The sequence below is a fragment of the Heloderma suspectum genome, chromosome 4, assembly GCF_057233095.1.
Source record: "Heloderma suspectum isolate Gila_16-S chromosome 4, 16-S_ref, whole genome shotgun sequence".
Taxonomy (NCBI): Eukaryota; Metazoa; Chordata; class Lepidosauria; order Squamata; family Helodermatidae; genus Heloderma; species Heloderma suspectum.
In genome coordinates, this window is record NC_139461.1 from 265,530,439 (window position 1) to 265,549,206 (window position 18,768).

Consider the following 18,768-nt stretch of genomic DNA (forward strand, 5'->3'; position numbering starts at 1 on the left):
GGACAAGAGACCTCTTCCAGAAAATTAGAAACATCGGAGGTAAGTTCCAGGCAAAAATGGGTATGATCAAAAACAAAGATGGCAAGGACCTAACAGAAGCAGAAGAGATCAAGAAAAGGTGGCAAGAATATACAGAAGATCTGTATAGGAAGGATAATAATATCAGGGATAGATTTGATGGTGTGGTCAGTGAGCTAGAGCCAGACATCCTGAAGAGTGAGGTTGAATGGGCCTTAAGAAGCATTGCTAATAACAAGGCAGCAGGAGACGACAGTATCCCAGCTGAACTGTTTAAAATCTTGCAAGATGCTGCTGTCAAGGTGATGCATGCCATATGCCAGCAAATTTGGAAAACACAAGAATGGCCAACAGACTGGAAAAAATCAACCTATATCCCCATACGAAAAAAGGGAAGCACCAAAGAATGTTCAAACTATCGAATCATGGCACTTATTTCACATGCCAGTAAGGGAATGCTCAAGATTGTGCAAGGTAGACTCCAGCAGTTCATGGAACGAGAATTGCCAGATGTACAAGCTGGGTTTCGAAAAGGCAGAGGAACTAGAGACCAAATTGCCAATATCCGCTGGATAATGGAGAAAGCCAGGGAGTTTCAGAAAAACATCTATTTCTGTTTTATTGACTATTCTAAAGCCTTTGACTGTGTGGATCATAACAAATTGTGGCAAGTTCTTGGTGGGATGGGGATACCAAGTCATCTTGTCTGCCTCCTGAGGAATCTGTATAACGACCAAGTAGCAACAGTAAGAACAGACCACGGAACAACGGACTGGTTTAAGATTGGGAAAGGAGCACGGCAGGGTTGTATACTCTCACCCTAGCTATTCAACCTGTACGCAGAACACATCATGCAACGTGCTGGGCTTGATGAAGCCAAGGCTGGAGTTAAAATCACTGGAAGAAACATTAACAATCTCAGATATGCAGATGATACCACTTTGATGGCTGAAAGCCAGGAGGAGCTGAGGAACCTCATGACGAAGGTGAAAGAAGAAAGTGCAAAAGCTGGGTTGCAGTTAAACCTCAAAAAAAACAAGGTTATGGCAACCAGCTTGATTGATAACTGGCAAATAGAGGGAGAAAACGTGGAGGCAGTGATAGACTTTGTCTTTCTAGGCACAAAGATTACTGCAGACGCTGACTGCAGCCAGGAAATCAGAAGACATTTACTTCTTGGGAGGACAGCAATGACAAATCTTGATAAAATAGTTAAGTGCAGAGACATCACACTGACAACAAAGGTCCGCATAGTTAAAGCAATAGTATTCCCCATAGTAACCAAGGAAGATAGATGCTTTTGAATTGTGGTGCTGGAGGAAAATTCTGAGAGTGCCTTGGACTGCAAGAAGATCAAACCAGTCTATACTCCAGGAAATAAAGCCAGACTGCTCATTTGAGGGAATTATATTAAAGGCAAAACTGAAGTACTTTGGCCACATAATGAGAAGACAGGATACCCTGGAGAAGATGCTGATACTAGGGAAAGTGGAAGGCAAAAGGAAGAGGGGCCGACCAAGGGCAAGATGGATGGAGGATATTCTGGAGGTGATGGACTCGACCTTGGGGGAGCTGGGGTTGGCGACAGCCGACAGGAAGCTCCGGCGTGGGCTGGTCCATGAAGTCACAAAGAGTCAGAAGCGACTGACCAAATAAACAACAAAAATGTTCCTAAGAGAGGTGGTCACGTCCATATACACCTATTCCTATCTGCAAGATTCTTGTTTAAATGAAACTATTTTGCATCAGTTCTGTAAGACGATCAGGTTCTGGCAGACTTCTAAAGCAATGAACCTCCAACGCTGGACTGCAGCCACTGGGAGCACCTTTCTACATGCCTCCACAGCTCACAAGAGGTCACTCTCAGAAGACAGCAGAGGGACTGGGGCTGGCAGGTTTCATTAAGACACACATTCCCTTTTCGTCCACAATCTGAACACTGGCTGGAGGCATGCATCGAGAATTGCAGCTATGTTGCTGCAACACTGACAACCAGTGAAAGTGAGCAGTCTTAGCTTTTGAAAAAGGGAACTGCTTTTGTCAGATGACCAGCCACATGTACATCGCAAGCTGCTGCAGGACAAGCAATTTCAGGGCAAATTAATAAAGAAGCAGCACTTAAGACACATTCCATATATAACAGCAGGCAGCGAAGAACCTTTGGCGATTAGTGATAGTGCAGTGGGAGGGGAGGGGTTGCTCTGGCAATTATCTGCGGTCTGAGAAAAGAAGCGTTGCATCTGCATAAGGCTATTATTTTTCTCTGCTCTAAAATCATGGAGGATATGAATGTACAGAACCAGTTCTCTTGCCTTGTATGCAGCTTTTATAGCAGGGATGGGTAACTTGTGGCCCTCCAGCTGTTTTGGCTTACAGTTCCCATCAGCCCTAACCAACAGAGCCAATGGTGAAGGGTGATGGGAATTGCAGGCCAAAACAGCTGGAGGGCCACACGTTGCCCTCCACTGTTTTTTAGCAACAGCAAGGCGAGGGAACACTTTCAAGAGGATTACAGGCACAAATGGGGTGAGTAGATTTGCCAGAGTAACTACTTCAGGACAGCACCCTATTGATTAGAACAAGATGATGCCAACCACCCTAGAGCAATTGTTCTAAGAAGCTTGTATATAATGCCCATTCCACATATCATTGTGGAAGAACTTCCCTGCTATCGCCATCTGAGAAAGAGGTATAAGCTGACCCTCCTGCAGCCAAAGCTCTTAAGACTGGCCATGAAATAAGGCCAAATCTGTATATTATCAAGATGATAGATTAATGAATTCAGAAAACCCTTTGGTTTCTCCACATTCTTTTCAGTGATAACTTTTGCATAGAACCTATATGCCAGAGGTCAGGGAGTGGCCTTCCAGATGTTGTTGGACTTCAATTCCCATCACCCCCACCAATTGTAAGCCACCAATGCCCAGGCTGGCTGAGGCTGATGGGAACTGGAGTCCAGCAACACCTGGAGGTGTTGCCACTTCAACACATCACTCACCACACATGCTCCCTGGCCACACAAAACAATATGAAGCATGACTTGGCACCTAAGCTGTTATATCTCCATTATGTTTGGAAGTACACCAGTCCCATCGTAATCAGTGGGATGCATTTCCAAGTGTTTGTTGGGAACAAGAAGCAGATCAATAGTACCATTCAAAGGAATGCATTGCATTGCACCTAATACAAGTGATATACTTGAACAAGCCTTCCCTTTCTTCAATGGATCAAGTTCTCTCTAACAGGCCTGCACCAACTGTTAGCATTATGAATCTTCCTGGCATACCTGGAAATGGTGCTTCCCAAACTTTTCCTTGAAATAATATATCAGGATAAACTCCCTAATGGTGCAAGCTGTTTGACAGTGGAAAAGACGGCCGTGGGAGATGGTGGGCTTCCCTGCACTGAAACTATTTAAACCAAGGCTGGACAGCCAATTGCCAGGAAGTTGCAAAGTTGCATCCTTCATTGCAGGTCCTATTGAGCAGTAGGGTTGACTAGATGACCTCCAAGGATCCTTCCAATGCTTTGATTCCATGATGCTATATAATATGCCATTTTCTTTGTCTAGGAGCCATCAGCCAACTTTATCACCCAATCCAGCAATTGCCTCTTCTTCCATCTGTTCAGCCCAGCATCCTTTACTTTGACTCACATCAGTTCTCCAGGGTATCTAGCAGAACTCTTACACATCAGCTGCTACCTGATTCTTTTTTAACTGGAGATGCCAGCCACAGCTTGAACCTGGCACCTTCTGCATGTTCTCTACTGCTGAGCTAGGGCTTCTCCCTCTTCCTTTGACATGGGATCTTTCCACATCATCCCAGAAAGTGTGCCATGAATGCTTTGTAGCCAGTGCTTCTGCGAGTAACTCTTGCGGGACAATCATGCAATATCCTGTCCAACACATAGCAGATGGGGTGGATAGCCAGGCTTCCCTTTGCCACTTAGAAATAAATTTTAGCTAGATGTCAACTTCTGCACCAGAGGTAGAAAACAGGCCACCATATACTCTCCAAATAAATAAAAGCAAAAGATTCACAAGAGAGTGGCAGGCATGGGGGAGGCGGTCTGTCACTTGGAATGAATCATACCACAAGCAAGATTCAATAGCCACAAAAGCACAATGCAAAGGAATTACCCCATTTCCTCAGGCACAAAATATTGTGCTTTGTTTGAGTGTTTGGAAAAAGTGACATCTCTGCATTATGGCTGCTACCTGGAGGGAAGTCATGCAAACTGTGGCGAAACAATGGGAAGCCGGTGGAGATTTATTGTGCAAACAATGGGTCTTCTTGGTGCAACGTACATAACACTGTTATCATCTGGGATACACAAGTTCATTTTGGATGCCCCATCATGATCTCAGATTAAACTGGTTTTGCACCCAGAAAACTTGAACACTGAAAAAAAGCCTTCAGGTGAGTGTCAGGTGATGTTGCAATAGGTGTGTATATGTTTTGGTGTCAAGAGCTCCTGTTGGATGGTGCTATGAGAAATAACACACTCCTCCCCCACCGCCCCCGCCCCCATGACCAGAGCACTTTTGGAACGAAGCTTTTCCCTCAAGCAGGGAGACTGTCCTTGCTCGCCCACGCCTTCTCCATTACATTTTTACACTTAGAAAGCGGTGGGTGTTGGATCAGGGCTGGTGCCCCTTGTTGCAGATAAACTATCCTTTGTGCACAGCCTCGGAGCCTAAGAAAAGCTCAAGTGATGCATAACGCTGTTCCTCTCCAACAGTGCAAGCCTGCTCAAGAGTAAGTCCCACTGAGTCCAATGGGGCTTACTCCCAGGTCAGCGCAGCTGAAGTACCACAACACTTTTCATATCTTTCCACTGCCTCTCATATTTCCTTTGCCAGTTTCCTCCCATTTGGATCTGCTTGAAATATCCAGAGTAGCATTCTGGGGACCGGACCGGCCTGCTCTCCCGGCAGGTCAGAGGGGAGACGCTGGCTTGAGAACAGTGACCATCGCCTGACCTCTATCCCTGCTTTCCCCTGCTATTCGCCCCACTGACCTCTGACGATCCGCAGCCTCTCTCCGCCTTTACCTGGCTATTCTCTCTTACCCCTTCCCGGGCTACGGTTCAGGGCCAAATGGTACAGCAAATTCCGGGCGGGCGGGCGGGCGGCATCTTGTTCTGCAGGGGTCCTGATTTCACTAGCAAAGGCAGCCCCCTCCTCCCTGTGCTCTCCGCTTGGAAGGATGTTCCCACCGCTCCCGCTTCTGTCTACTTCCCTGCCCCTAGATGACATCCCACCACCTCAGCAAATAAACCTTGCAGAAATAACCCGGCAGCCTTGCAGAAATGACCCCCGCGCCATGGGGCCAAGCAAGCACAAAATAAGCTGGGGGGGGGGGGGAGACTGCCCCAGACGGGCAAGGAAGGGCGAGATGCAGACTCACTCGGTCCTACACAGGGTCCCGCGGGGGTTATTGTTTTCTCCCCCGGGCGAACACCTCGCGCCCGGGGCAAGGAGGCTGGGGGAGCGAAGGCACCATTCTGCCGGCTGGCGGCTCAGCTAGACCCCGGCGCCTCTCGGCATCCCGCTGCCGGACGCTGCGCTGCTCTCCCGACCGCGGCGGCCTCGACGCCCCGGACGGCGGAGCGCCCTTGCGGCTCGCTGCGGCGACGCTGCGCCCCGAGGCGGGCGGGCAGCTCTGCCATCCTGGCCCCGCTCCGCTCCCGCGGCTCCTGCTCGCAGCCTCTCCAGCTGTCACATGGTCCGGCACACTGCGCCTGCGAAGTTTTAAAGCGGCCGCCGCCCGTTTTCCGTGGGTCCCCGCATGGGGCTCCGTGCGCGTCTGCAGGTTAGGGCGCTGGGCCGCAGCAGCCCGCTGCGTCGGAGGGGGCGCCCCGAGCAGCGGCTCTTCTCCATGCCCCGGAGGGCGGAGCTCTCTATTGATTTCTGCAGTGGAGAGGGGCTCCCGGGAAGGCCCGCCTCGTAACCCTCGGTGTGTGAGCACGGGCTGAGCACCTACGCGGTACCACTAGGGAAAGGGACTCTGCACGTGCTCAAAGACACTTTCTTGTGTTACTGCTTCACCCATTCCAAGACTCAGCCTCAGGTGTCGAAACAGAGACTTCAGAACTGCGTCCTTGGAAGCATTTAAGCCTCCTGGCAGCGGGAAGAATCGCCCCCGTGTTTGCAAGCTGGGCTCAGCGGTCTCCACATCAACCTGTCGGTGTGCTGGAGTCTCCTGCAAATGCTCTCCTCGGGTGTCCCCACCTTCTGCGGGCTGATGGGTGGCAACTCGGGAGATCATTTTCGGCTGTGGCACCCCATCTATGCCATCCTCTCCCCAATAAGACTCAGCTGCTGCTATCCATTTGGCACCGGGCAGAGACCTTTTTATTGTCACAGGAGTTTTATCATTGTTCGAGCTGGGTTTTATGCTGCTTTTAATGGATGCTTTTGTTGTTTCATGATGTTTTCCTTTATTGTTGTGTTTTATTTTCCTTTGTAATTTTGTAAGCCACCCTGAAAACTGGTGTAGAAGGGCAGCCTAGAAATGTTTGAATGAAAACTTTAAAAAAATGTGTGGGGGGCATAGATCATACCACTGTAGAGTTGGAAGGGACTTCAAAGGTCATCTAGTCCAACCACCCCATCCCCTGCTACTACTTCAGCATCCCAGTATAAATAGCAAGCAGAGAATCAGAGTTTAAACCAAAACCATACTACAGTATGAATGTAGTCCAGAAACAGATCAGCACCAGAGAGGGAGAAAGAGAAATCTGAAATGAAAAGCAGATTAGTGCCAGAAATGAATCTTTTCCAGAACAATCCTATACATATCTACTCTGAAGTAAGCCCTATTGTGTTCAATGGGACTTACTCCATGATAAATGGATATAAGATGAGTGTCTCAGCCAGCAACCATGTGCATAGGGGTGATCTGGTTAACGTTGTATGCTTTTTGTTACATCTTGCCTGATGAAGAGATCTGGTGAACTCAAAAGCTTGCACATTCTTTATGATATTTTAGGTTGGCCTAATAAAAACACTAATATGTATTTTGGATTTTATTTTACTTACAGCCAACACAGCTGCCTTTGCTTTTTGTGTGATTTGGAGAACACTGAATTTAGCCATCCTATAGTGGGACCCTACACTGGAGGAAAAGGATTTTACACCACCTAAAACTGAGACTTTATTCTCTGGGGTTTCATCCCCTCCAACTCCTATGTAAACCTAACCTATCCAATTTTGGCTTCGATTGACTTTCTAAACCTATGTACAGCATCTAAAATCAAATCCAGCATTGTTAATGTAAAAGCTGCCTAGTTTCTTTGTTTCCACTGCTAAAGGAACCTATGTACCTTTCCCAAGATGGAGGCATTTCTTTGTAACAGCTGGATTTCATATTTTCAAAAATAGGGGGAGGGGGTGTCAAACTTATCTGCCTTTCTTGCTCCCAGCAGTCTTGGGGGCAGCTCCAGGCTAAAGCCTTATTTGAATGCCTGCAGCTGCTTTCTCCCCCAGGCCAGTCCATCTCAAGACCCCCATGACATTTAGGGTGTTTCTACATTAAGCAAAAAACCCACACCCTTTCCAGAGCTTCCTGCTTTCGGTTTCTTTGCGGGATTAGGAAGGGCTTCTTTACACAGCAGCCACTGGTTTGAATTGAGGGACTGCCTCCCTCCCTCCCTGGCATGTGCACAAAGGTGTGTGGGGGGGGGGAGTCCTGTTTTCGTAGCTTAACTTCTGCTGTACTGTTTTCTCACAGCCCCCAGGAAACCTCTCACTTACTTCTGAGTAGACATAAAATGTAAGATCGCCCTGTAAGTCTGCAACCCTCGGCACACTTACTTGGGAGTAAGCCCCACTGAACGTAATAGGGTGCTCTGAAACAACAGAGGATGTTGCTTCAGAGCTAAGTGGGGTGGGGGATCAGATGTGTCTCCCTTTGTTGCAGGGAGGCATTTACCCTCGTCTCCCTCTGAAATGCAGAGGCAGGAGACGCGATCTGGCAATTCTTGCCCTCGCGCCTGTCAAATCTCATCCTGACTGCGCCCCCAACAACTGAAAACCAGCGCCCACAGCAGGCAGACACAGCGGTTTCTTCCACTCTTGCAGAATTTCACAGGGAGGTCATGGCGCTCCTGTTCCGTGGGCTGGAAAAAATACCACATTGGGGGGGAAAACATGAGATAGGCTAGAGGAAATGGCGGGAGACACCCTGGAGGATAGATGACACCCTGTGTCATCTAAAGAACCTGCAAACTTCAGAGAGCGAGCCATCTCAATAGCAGGATAAAAGCTCCATGTAATGAACCCTAAAATGCGGTGAGCACCAGCAAGGCTACATTCCCTACTATTTCATAAGAGTTCCGCTTTTAAAAAATTACTTATGGTTCTTTGCAGGTTGTGTATTTGCTTGTTCCAGTGCTGGGGCATGCATTTGCTGACTGACTGATTTTAAAATGGTGAACATGCATACAGCTACCTCCATTGGCTAAGCTAATCTCCCCGCTTTATACTGAGACATCGGCACTATTCACACCTTCTCCGTGCACAAGGCAAAGACATGGTAAACAGGAGCAGAGGGCTGTACCGCTGGCCTTGCCCCCTCTGTGTCTACACATTCAGTGCGAGGTCTGCGAAGGGGTCCATGGACTGCCTTTGTGCGCTCAGCTGCTGAGGTGTAGGTTCCCCTTTGCAGGTACCACGCTGAATGCGCAGACCTCGAGGGAGCGGGTTCCCACTCCTTCCTTCCCCACACATTGGCTCATAGATAAGGTATACACAGAGCTCGGATGCTGTGTGAATGGTGCTAGCTTGGAACAAGGGCAGGTACAGAAATAAGGGGAAATCTAGGGTGGCAGTGGAGGGGGGAAGCTGAAAGATTCTGTATGTTTTTCTCCTTGGGAAGAAAAGTAGCTTCAAGGCAGGAGTGATTTTGAGCATAGATAGGAACACAGGGAGCTGCCTTGTACCAAGTCAGACCCTTGGTCCATCTAGCCTAGGATTGTCTAGACATGGGATCTCCCACATGGGACCCCGGGGCACCAATGTGCCCACAGACACCTCTCTTGATGCCTACAAAGTTCTTTGCCCCTTCTGATTTTAATATTTCTTACTTTTAAAAACAACAACTGAGAGGTTGCCATGCTGCAAAGCAAAATGCCACTCTCTCCAGTACCATGTTCATTTGGATTCCAAAAAGTGGTTTCATGTTTTGCAGACCTCAGACCACCACCTTTGCCTTATCATTAGGATTTGGGGCACTTTACTTTTAGTCTCACCAGTCTGCCTTCTGGGAAATGAGCATTTTGTGACCGGCAGTGCCCACTGTGGCAGCCATTTAATGAATGAGCAAGCCCCCCCCATGGCAGCCATTTTGTGAGAGTAACCATGACACTCTGTCAGAATTGCAAATGTGCCCACTGACCCAAAACATTTGGGGACCCCTCTCTCTCCACTGACTGTCATGGCTTTCCGGGGTTTCAGACAGTGATCCTTCCCAGATTTACCTGGAGACTGGACCTGAAAAGGATGTGCTCTCCTTGATCAGTGAACCAAAGTGCATTGATCCAATCAGCCATATGGCATTTAGGTCATGTCAACTGAGCCTTGCTATTCTAGGATGAGTTGGGCATTATTGTAGTGATTTGCCCATTCCTAAAAAAGAAATCTTTAGAAAGGAGGGAATGCTCATGATGGGATGGGGCGGGGTGTCAAAATATGATTTATGAAGATATGACAAAGCTTGATGCAAACTTAATCTTGTTAATAGTGGAAGACAAAGCCCAATTGAAATCAATGAAGAGCAGCTCAAACTGACATTTTGATGCCTGTATCATCATCATTCTTCACACCAATTAGTTCCTCTTTATTGGTATATGAACATTCATAAATGACAGATTGGTAATTAGAAATGAATTGCTAATTGTCACGACTGGATGACAACAGAAGACCCAAAAATAAGCTCGTGCCAAGTTTAATCTTATACACTGCATCAGTGTCAGAGGCACACTGAATATGGTTTGCTATTCATATTCATATACGAAGGTAACAAAAGTCCACACCCCCTGTTGCTGTGTAATAACTGCTGCTAGCAGGGAAAGAGAGAGAGAAAAAGATGAATGGTACAGAATCTGAGTCGTCCTTTGCTCTTGCCATCCTACCAGCAGGAGACGTAGCTAAATAGATAAGGAGAATGTACCAGGATGTACCAGAGCTCAACTTGGGGATCTTCAGATCTGTGTCCAGATCTATGTACCCCCATGTGGTTCAGTCCTTACAGCAGGCATAATTCAGCAAGTAACACATTTCTACTTGACATTTGCAGAAGCACATTGGAGTACTATGGTATAGGATTAACTACCACTAGGCAGTTCTGCTGGTTGGAAAGGTCACAGTCAAGTGATGATGGTGATGATGATGGTGATGATGGTGAAGAAGAAGGAAGAGGATCCTGCAGAGATCAGTTCCAGTCCTGGGGTCAGTCCTATGCATTGTTTTTTGTCTTTGATGAAAACAACAAAATGGAAGACATCTGGAACACAAAACTGACTCAGAATTAGAATGCTTTAAACAACGCTGCTGAAGATGTTTAAGGAAGTTGCATAGGAAATAGAGATTCTCAGTACAAACCAAATAACATTTGGAAATATCTGTACTGGGGTTACCAGTTGACCAGAAAAAGACCCACCTGGAACCATGACTGCAACTTACAGCAGAGACCTAGATCCAGACCCAGAAGGTGATGGGCTAGTGGCAGAGAAGGAGGAGATGCTGGATCCTAGTCCCAACAGTTAGCTTGAGCCCAACAACCCGGGAAGTAGGAGAGGAATAGCTCAGTGGTATAACCCCTGCTTTGCATGCAGAAGGTCCCAGGTTTGATCCCCACCATCTCCAGGTAGGGCTAGGAAAGAATCCTGCTTGGCAATGACTCTCCTGTGTTTCAGTCAATATTAAAAATTCCAGGCTAGATGGTCTAACTCAGTATAAGGCAAGATTCCTATGTTTGTATGACTGTCTGAGCTTCAGTCCCCCAAGCCTGGCCCCAGAGACTAAATCCCTCCAACCCAATCTCATTAAGGGGCTTACATCCTCACCCCCAAGGGCCTTGTGTTCCACTGAGCCTACTCACCAATACAGCCAACAAGAAATCATGGAGAGGCAATGGAGTACTACCATTCAGGGCAGAGGGGTGCCCTTTAAGGCTCTACACTCCTTAGTCCAGCCCAAGAAATATAAAAGGGCTCAGCTGAGACTGTGCTTCTGTTAGAACAAGTCATCTACCCGCTGGGCCCTGTCTGAGCCCAGAAAGACCTGCCTCTGACTTACAGATGGGTGAGAAATTTGTTCAGTTAGCATTTCAATGCACACTTATTAAATTTGTAATTCCAGAACCTCAGCACAAACCCAAATGCAGTTTTCTGCCAAAATCCATATATTTCTGAAGTTTGCAATGCAGTTCACCAAATCATGAGCATGAACGAAGGTGCTGTTTTTTTAAAAGCACACAAAAATGTGTATATTTTTTTAAAATGTGCACAAAAATGTGTATTTTTTTAAATGTACACAAAAACTTTATTGAGTGGGGTGAAATGGGCACTTTTGCAAAAAGCACACAAAATGTGTACATTTTAAAAAGCATATAAAACATGCATTTTTAAAAAAAATGAACACAAATTTTCATGCAGGAGATAGATAGATATGACAATCTGATGCAGAATTGGGCAAGAACAAACTTAGCAGTGGAAAAATGAGAATCTGAGCAAAATCAGGCTTGACTTCAAGCCTAGCACTACCCTGACCATCCCTGTTTACTGGAGTTCTTATCTGGGACTGGATCCTGCCTGTCTTGTCTCTCTGGCTCCGATCAATGGCCGTACCTGTATCCCCCTGACCTTCCCACGAACAGCCCCCCACCCCCTGAAAAATGTAACAGGAATCTTAATGAGGTTATTGAGCTTGCGGGAAAGAGGTTTTGAGAGAAAGAAGCGAGATGGTGAGAAAGCTGTCTGCATCATGAGCAATACAATAAAAATGGAAAAATGAAGAGTTGATTTTCTAATGGAAAAGTTTGCTTTGCATTGATTAAAGTCTGGGAGAACTACAGGCAGTGGCCAGTATTAAATATTTCTGTACAGAAATATTTTCCAGGGCACATTGGCTTGGATCCTAAGATGCTGGGGGGGGGGGCTGGAGCTGCTACGGGAAGGGGGGCTTGCCTAAAATTGGGTGAGTTTGCCCAGTTTGGGGCAATTCTCCCCTGCACTCCATTCCACACAGTTCAGGACAGCCTCCCACTCCTGGAGCAGCTTTTGCTGGCACAGATGGCTGCAGGGGGAGGAGCGGATGGGAAACTTTTCCTCTGTGAGCTTCCTTCAGCTAATTCTGCAGTGCTATACACCCTAACCTAAGGAGGTAAGTCCCATTGAACTTTTGAGTAGACATGTATACACTGGAAGGATCTGAACCATTGTTTGAAAGATCAGTTTAAAAAAAAAAAAAAGCATCCTGGGAAAGTAATATTCATATGATTAATGCTGCTTTTAAGAATTGGGTCACAGGTGAACAGCAATATGATGGCATGTGGCAAAAACAGACCTACACCCTGAATGAATCCAGTTCTCTCTCAAATAAGAAATGGGGAAATGGCTCAGAATTCTTTGCCAGTCTCAAGAGCTTTCACTAGATCTTGGCAAAGGCTGACCAGGTTTTGCCAGAAACAAATAAACCAATGCACTTAAGTGTGACAGATACAAGCCCCATGAGAGTCTTTGCATGATCATAGCCTGAATCTAAACACAAGCTGGAAGTGAAAGCTCTAAGTGAGCCGGTGTGGTGTAGTGGTTAGAGTGTTGGACTGGGACTCAGGAGATCTGGGTTCTAGTCCCCTCTTGGCCATGAAACTCACTGGATGACTTTGGGCCAGTCACTGACTCTCAGCCTAACCTACCTCAACAGTTGTTGTGAGGATAAAATGAAGAGAAGGAGACCCATATAAGCTGCCTTGGGCTCCTTGCAGAAGGAAAAAAAGGTGTGATAACCACACTACCTTATAAGTTAGATGATTATATTTCCCATTTTACTGTTTTCAGTTCCCATTTCAGATGGGGAACTGAATCCTTTCAGCTGAAAAGAACTGAAAAGAAACCTAATTATATGAACAGAATTTGATTATATTCATTATTCTTGATTATTTTTATGGTGCCATCACTATATATTGTGTCTTACAGAATAACTTAAAGAACAGACAGCTCTCTGCCCCAAGGAGTTTACAATCTAAATGTTGATTGTGGGGCAAAGGGAGGGAGATATAAAGTTAATGAGAGGTGAATGTGCACAAAAGCAGATTCATCCCTTGTTATTGTCATCTTTCCTATATCCCAACCCCCAACCCCATCTAAAATGAAAGTCTAGAGTCTTTGGGGCAGGGACACTGGATTTACTTACATTAAAACAGTAAAGCTCCATTTGAAGTGAGTGCATAATGATATACATATAGTGGTCTGCCAAAGGCCATACTCCGATCTCTTGACTGAAATGGAAGTCCCAGGTCTATCATACTCTCCTGCTTACTGACTGAAAATGTGTATGTAATAATATGTAAAATTTTATGTTTATGCAATGTAATTGTATTAATAAAACACTGATAATGGTGGCAATACATTCCATCATTTACACTAGTTGTTATACATTACATATGGTATAGAATTCCTCCAGGGCCTCCATTAGAAATTGGTATCTCATTCATCATATGAACACCTTCTTAAAGACAGAATTGCTTGAGGAATTTCAGCATATAAGGTGACTGCAGTTGGTGGGTACAACAAATAGGTGAGAAAAACACAATCTAACAATGAGATATTATTTTGAACAGCAGGACGTACTCTGTACTACACCATCTGTTTGATGGTTTGTACCGGTTTGTTATTAGTATGAAAGAGAGGAGACTTTAAGGGCAATTTGAAGGCCTGCCCAGAGTGACTGCTCAGGAAAGTTCTCTTGGGGTTAAGAACATACAAACACAAGAAGAGCCATGCTGGATCAGACCAAGGGCCCATCTAGTCCAAGATTCTGTTCACACAGTGGACAACCAGCTGTCGACCAGGAACCCACAAGAGGGACATGAGCACAACAGTACCCTCCCACCCATGTTCCCCAGCAACTGGTGCACATAGGCTCACAGCCTCTGGTACTGGAGGTAGTACCTAGCTATCAAGACTAGTAGTTATTGATAGCCTTTTCCTCCAGGAATTTGTCTAACCCCCTTTCAAAGCCATCCAAATTGGTTGTGGTAGGTAGCTCAATAAAAATGTCAAGCCAGTGTGTGGCAGCTGTGGAAAAAGCTGAATTCCATTAGGAATCATTAGGAAAGAGATCAAAAAAGAAAATTGTCAATGTCGTAATGCATTTCTACACATCAATGCTGCTGCCACACTTCAAATATTATGTACAGTTCTGGTTGCCACATCTCAAAGGAGATTGAGGAACTGGAAAAGATGCAGAAAAGAGCAAGCAAAATGCTCCATGGGCTGGAGCACCTCCTCTAGGAAGAAGGTTACCACGTTTGGGGCTACTTCCTAGGGGTGTGCAATGTGGAGGGGGAAGAATTGGTTTGGAATCTGCTTTGGATAGTGGGTTGCTGAGCTTCAGACAGGCAATGCACTTTGGTTTGGATCTGAGGCAGAGCTAACTTATCTGGAAAACAGAGTGCAAATAAGTTCTTCCTTTTAATCCTTGAAGTTCATGAGAATTGAAGTAAAGTGTGTTAATTGCTTAGTGATTTGCAGTACATTATGTCATCTATATGGGTTTGCTCCAAGTTAAATAAAAAGGTATTATGCAGCAGTCAAAAGGTTGTCCTTGAGATACAAGCTCACTCTTACCAAAGGCAAACTGACCTAAAGGGAGAGAGTGCTGTGCTTTCAAATCCCAGAAGGAATGACTGGTATGAAGGCAATTGATACCAGGAGAGAAGAGACCTGGCCTTGTGCATGTGTGCATGCAAAATCCTCCTGATACGTACCCAGAAGCTTTGACGTTCCTGTCTGGAAACTTTCCTTCATCTATGATTTAAATACTTAATTAAAAAGTGAACTATGCCAGAGGAATAAATATTTGGTTGGATGGTGTGATATCATTTAGGGAAATGAACTGCAGTGATTGACGTGAACTCGACATGAACACAAACAAGATGCAATATGCAAGGCACATGAATAGGCCTTTGTGAGGCAAGGAGGTCTCACTGAACCAGAGCAGCCATGAGCACAGATACGGCCCACCAACTTGAATGCTGATTATGGATGTTGCTATTCCATACAGAAAGGCTGAAAGATTGGCAGCAGTGCTAACCTAACCCTCACTAGAGCAGTAGCAGATTTCTACAAGCTTCCTATTGTATTTCTCACAGCACCCCATACATCAGGGGTGGGCAACAGGGATGTCGGACAAATCCACAGTGGAATCAAATGAGTTTGGATTTCTATGAATCCAAGCTGCCGATTCTGCAGCTACCAGCTTTTCCCGAGTCATATGGATTCTGCGGCCTTGCAAACTGTTGTGTTTTTCTCCTTTCCAGAATTTTATGCAAATTTAGTCATAGAAAAATAAATAAATAAATAAATAAAAAACTGCCGGCTGAAAATGCACATTTCCCCCATAGGCTAAAATGTGAAAATGCACATTTAGAGAGGGGTTTTGCGCATTTGGGGGGATTTACGCATTTATGCAAATACAAATTTGTGCAAATTCCAGAAAATGGAAAACATCCAATTCCATCAGTGAGTGGACGACAGAACAAAGGCATGTGACAATCCATGAAATGCACATGGAATGGATTTTACAAAATCTGTACATCCCCAATTGTATGCAATTTGTGGCCTTCCAGATGTTTTGGCCTACAACTCCGCTCAGCCCTGGGCTTCAAAGCCAATGGCGAGAGATGATGGTGGTTGTAAGGCAATGCACCCCGGGGGCCACAAGTTGCCCACTCCTGCCATGCATACTGACTTGTCCCTCCACGTAGAGGGCAGACATCAGGGTGGGGAGACCTGGGCCTGGTACCCTTTGCAGGTCATACCAGGAGAAGCTGCATTTGCACTGCTGGGGCTGCATATCCTGGGGGTTAAAGGGTGATGGAGTTAACACAGGATGCTGATGCATTTAACAGCTGTCCCAGGTGCAAAAATTAAACTGGCAAAGTGCATGGCAACAAAGTGATGGGGAAACACTGCACCTGTTTAATTTCTGCCTGCCAGTAAATAGGTGGCAATTCCGCTGGAAAGACTGCATAAATCTTGACATCAGTCATGTATCTGCAACTGGAGGGGGACTCAGAAAATTAAAATGGCCCTGTGAGCAGCTGGGCACCATGTCCTCAGGACTGTAGGTCACTGGGACTGAAACATCTGTTGAATTAATGCAAAGCAGGTAAATTTCTAAAGTGCCAGGAACTGCAGCACCTCAGCCCAAACTGCCCTTGGCACAATCAGTGACCTTGGATTTGCTCTTTCCCTAATTGGTAATTAACTCTATTAGGGGCGGGTTGGCTCTGTTTGATTTGCCTGCAACAAAGCATTCCTTTTCTCACCCACTAGCCACTACCCATCCCCAACAATCCTTGGACAGTGATCTCCAAAGAAACCCTGAATCAGATGGGTGCATTTGCTGGTGAAGAAACTCCTTCAAAAGTCATAGAATAGTAGGGTTGGAAGTCAGCATTTTTCTGCCTGAATTCAGTTTATGTAGGAGGATCCTTCTGATTTTAATTCACTGAAACACTTCCACTAACTGAGTCTCTCTTTTTTAATCTCAGTCATCACTGGAAAGAGTTCATTGTATTCATTTTATCAACCTGGGAATAATTCCAAGAGTATTTCCTAATACTATTTATAACAAATTTAATGTTTGGTGCAGGGCAGACACAGGCCAAACATTTCCATCCAAAGCACCAGCATGTTGCAATTTAAAGAATAAATAAGATCAATTCCCTCGGCAAGAGAGCTTCAGAGAATATTCCCCCACCCCACCCCCTGTACTCTTAAAGACGTGGAAGAGTGCATGAAAGCACCACTCTGATCTGGTGACCTCAGAGCTTAGATGCAATAAAACGGTCTGGGTTCTCCAACCATCAGCCTGGAAAAGGACAGATTGCCCTGAGAAAAGAGGTATCAGTGACGCAATCTTTTAGAAAGAAAAATACCAGCAGAGGTTTTCTATGGCAGCTCATGCGATTTGCTGATAGGAAAGATGTATAGGAAATGAAGGTCCTTTTTCATGTAATGTACTCACAACCTGAAATACCCTTATACTTTTATGCCATTAGGCACTTGAGAGCCAATGTGGTACTGTATATTGGTTTGCATACAGGCTTATGATTGGAGAGACGTGGGTTCAAATCCCTGCTCGACCACAAAGAAATCTTGGGAAATATTAAGACTGAAATGTTAAGCATGCCTACCTGGAACAGGGCTTACATCAGAGGATTGTGCTGTATGGGTGCAGTCTTAAACATACTGGGTGTATACCCTGCTTACATTCATCCAAGTCAATGGGACTGGGCAATTAATTATTATTTGTTTTTCTAGGCTGTGAGGAGGGTAGAAAGGTGGAAGACAATTACTTCTAAAAGGAAAAGAAAGATGAAGTGTGTGCATGCATGTAATATATAATATGTATTATATAATAAATTACATATTAGTATGTATTATTAATATGTTATATATAATATATAATATATAATATTATAATATTATATTATTTATAGACTGTGTGTGAGACAGAGAGAGAGACAGAGAGAGAGAGAGCATCTCATGTAATGGATTCATCTTTAAGGAACATAGGAAGAAGACTAGATTTACTGAGTCATTTGTTGAAGCCCCCAAGTCTAATGCAGCAAGATGATCTCATCTGATCTTGGAAGCTAAGCAGGGTCAGCCCTGGTTAGTACTTGGATGGGAGACCAGGAATCAGGCTTCCTGCACTGAGCAGGGGGCTGGACTCGGTCTTGTAGATCCCTTCCAAGATTCTATGAAATTCTGCTTGATCTCACAACTTTCAGAATGGCCATTGAAGTCATTTCACCTAATCCAACTGCCAAATGTAGCCTGACAGCGCTGTCTTAGAGGGGCACCAAGACTTGCATGACCCAGTTAAGATGTTGCGTTTCTGGCCACAGGGGTGCATTGAGGAGGCAGGTTATATAGGCATTCTCTGGAGAATGGCAGTACATTTTGGTACGATCAGAGGTGGTTGCGGGGGGGGGGGGGGAGGTTGTCTCCAAATCCTCATGGCACATTTGACAGTGCACCCAAAAGAACGACATGTGTTGCTACCAGGATTCATTGGCGAGATGTGAGCAGGAGCAGTTATGTGATGGGAGCTGACCTGTTTTTCCCGATGGCAATTCTGTTTAGAACCAAAGCTGTGCTTGAATGAGGATGCCGAGGTCTTTCAGGTGTGGAGAAGAAAGAGATGGTCTCCTGTTCTGGGGACGGGGTGGGGATGAGCTGAAAAAGGAAGGTGGGCGATGCTCTCCACAGCGCCTGCTTCTCTGACAAAAAGGATGGGCTTTCTCTAGAAATCTCAGGGCGGATGCTTCAGAACAGAGATGCATTCCTGTTAGTGAAAGAAGTTTCCTTTCCTCTGCCCAGATGTTAAGTGTCTGTTTCTCTCCTGTTGATCAGGTCTTGGCCTCATCAGGCCACTGATACTTCTGCCATTGTCATCCCCCCCCCCGCACACCTGTTCGTTTTCAGCCCCAGGATAAATGGCTCCCTGCA

At 45.6% G+C, this 18,768-nt stretch overlaps 1 protein-coding gene across 1 annotated transcript in view; it reads right to left on the reverse strand.

The window, feature by feature from the left end:
• The window catches only part of LOC146348639 (adenosine receptor A1-like), a 106,519-nt gene extending 100,651 nt beyond the window's left edge, over positions 1 to 5,868 (reverse strand). Inside the window, exon 1 of the mRNA XM_084853670.1 lies at positions 5,430 to 5,868. The gene's annotated coding sequence lies outside the window, so the exon portion shown is untranslated. The remainder of the gene's footprint in view (positions 1 to 5,429) is intronic.
• Between the last annotated feature and the right edge of the window lie 12,900 nt (positions 5,869 to 18,768).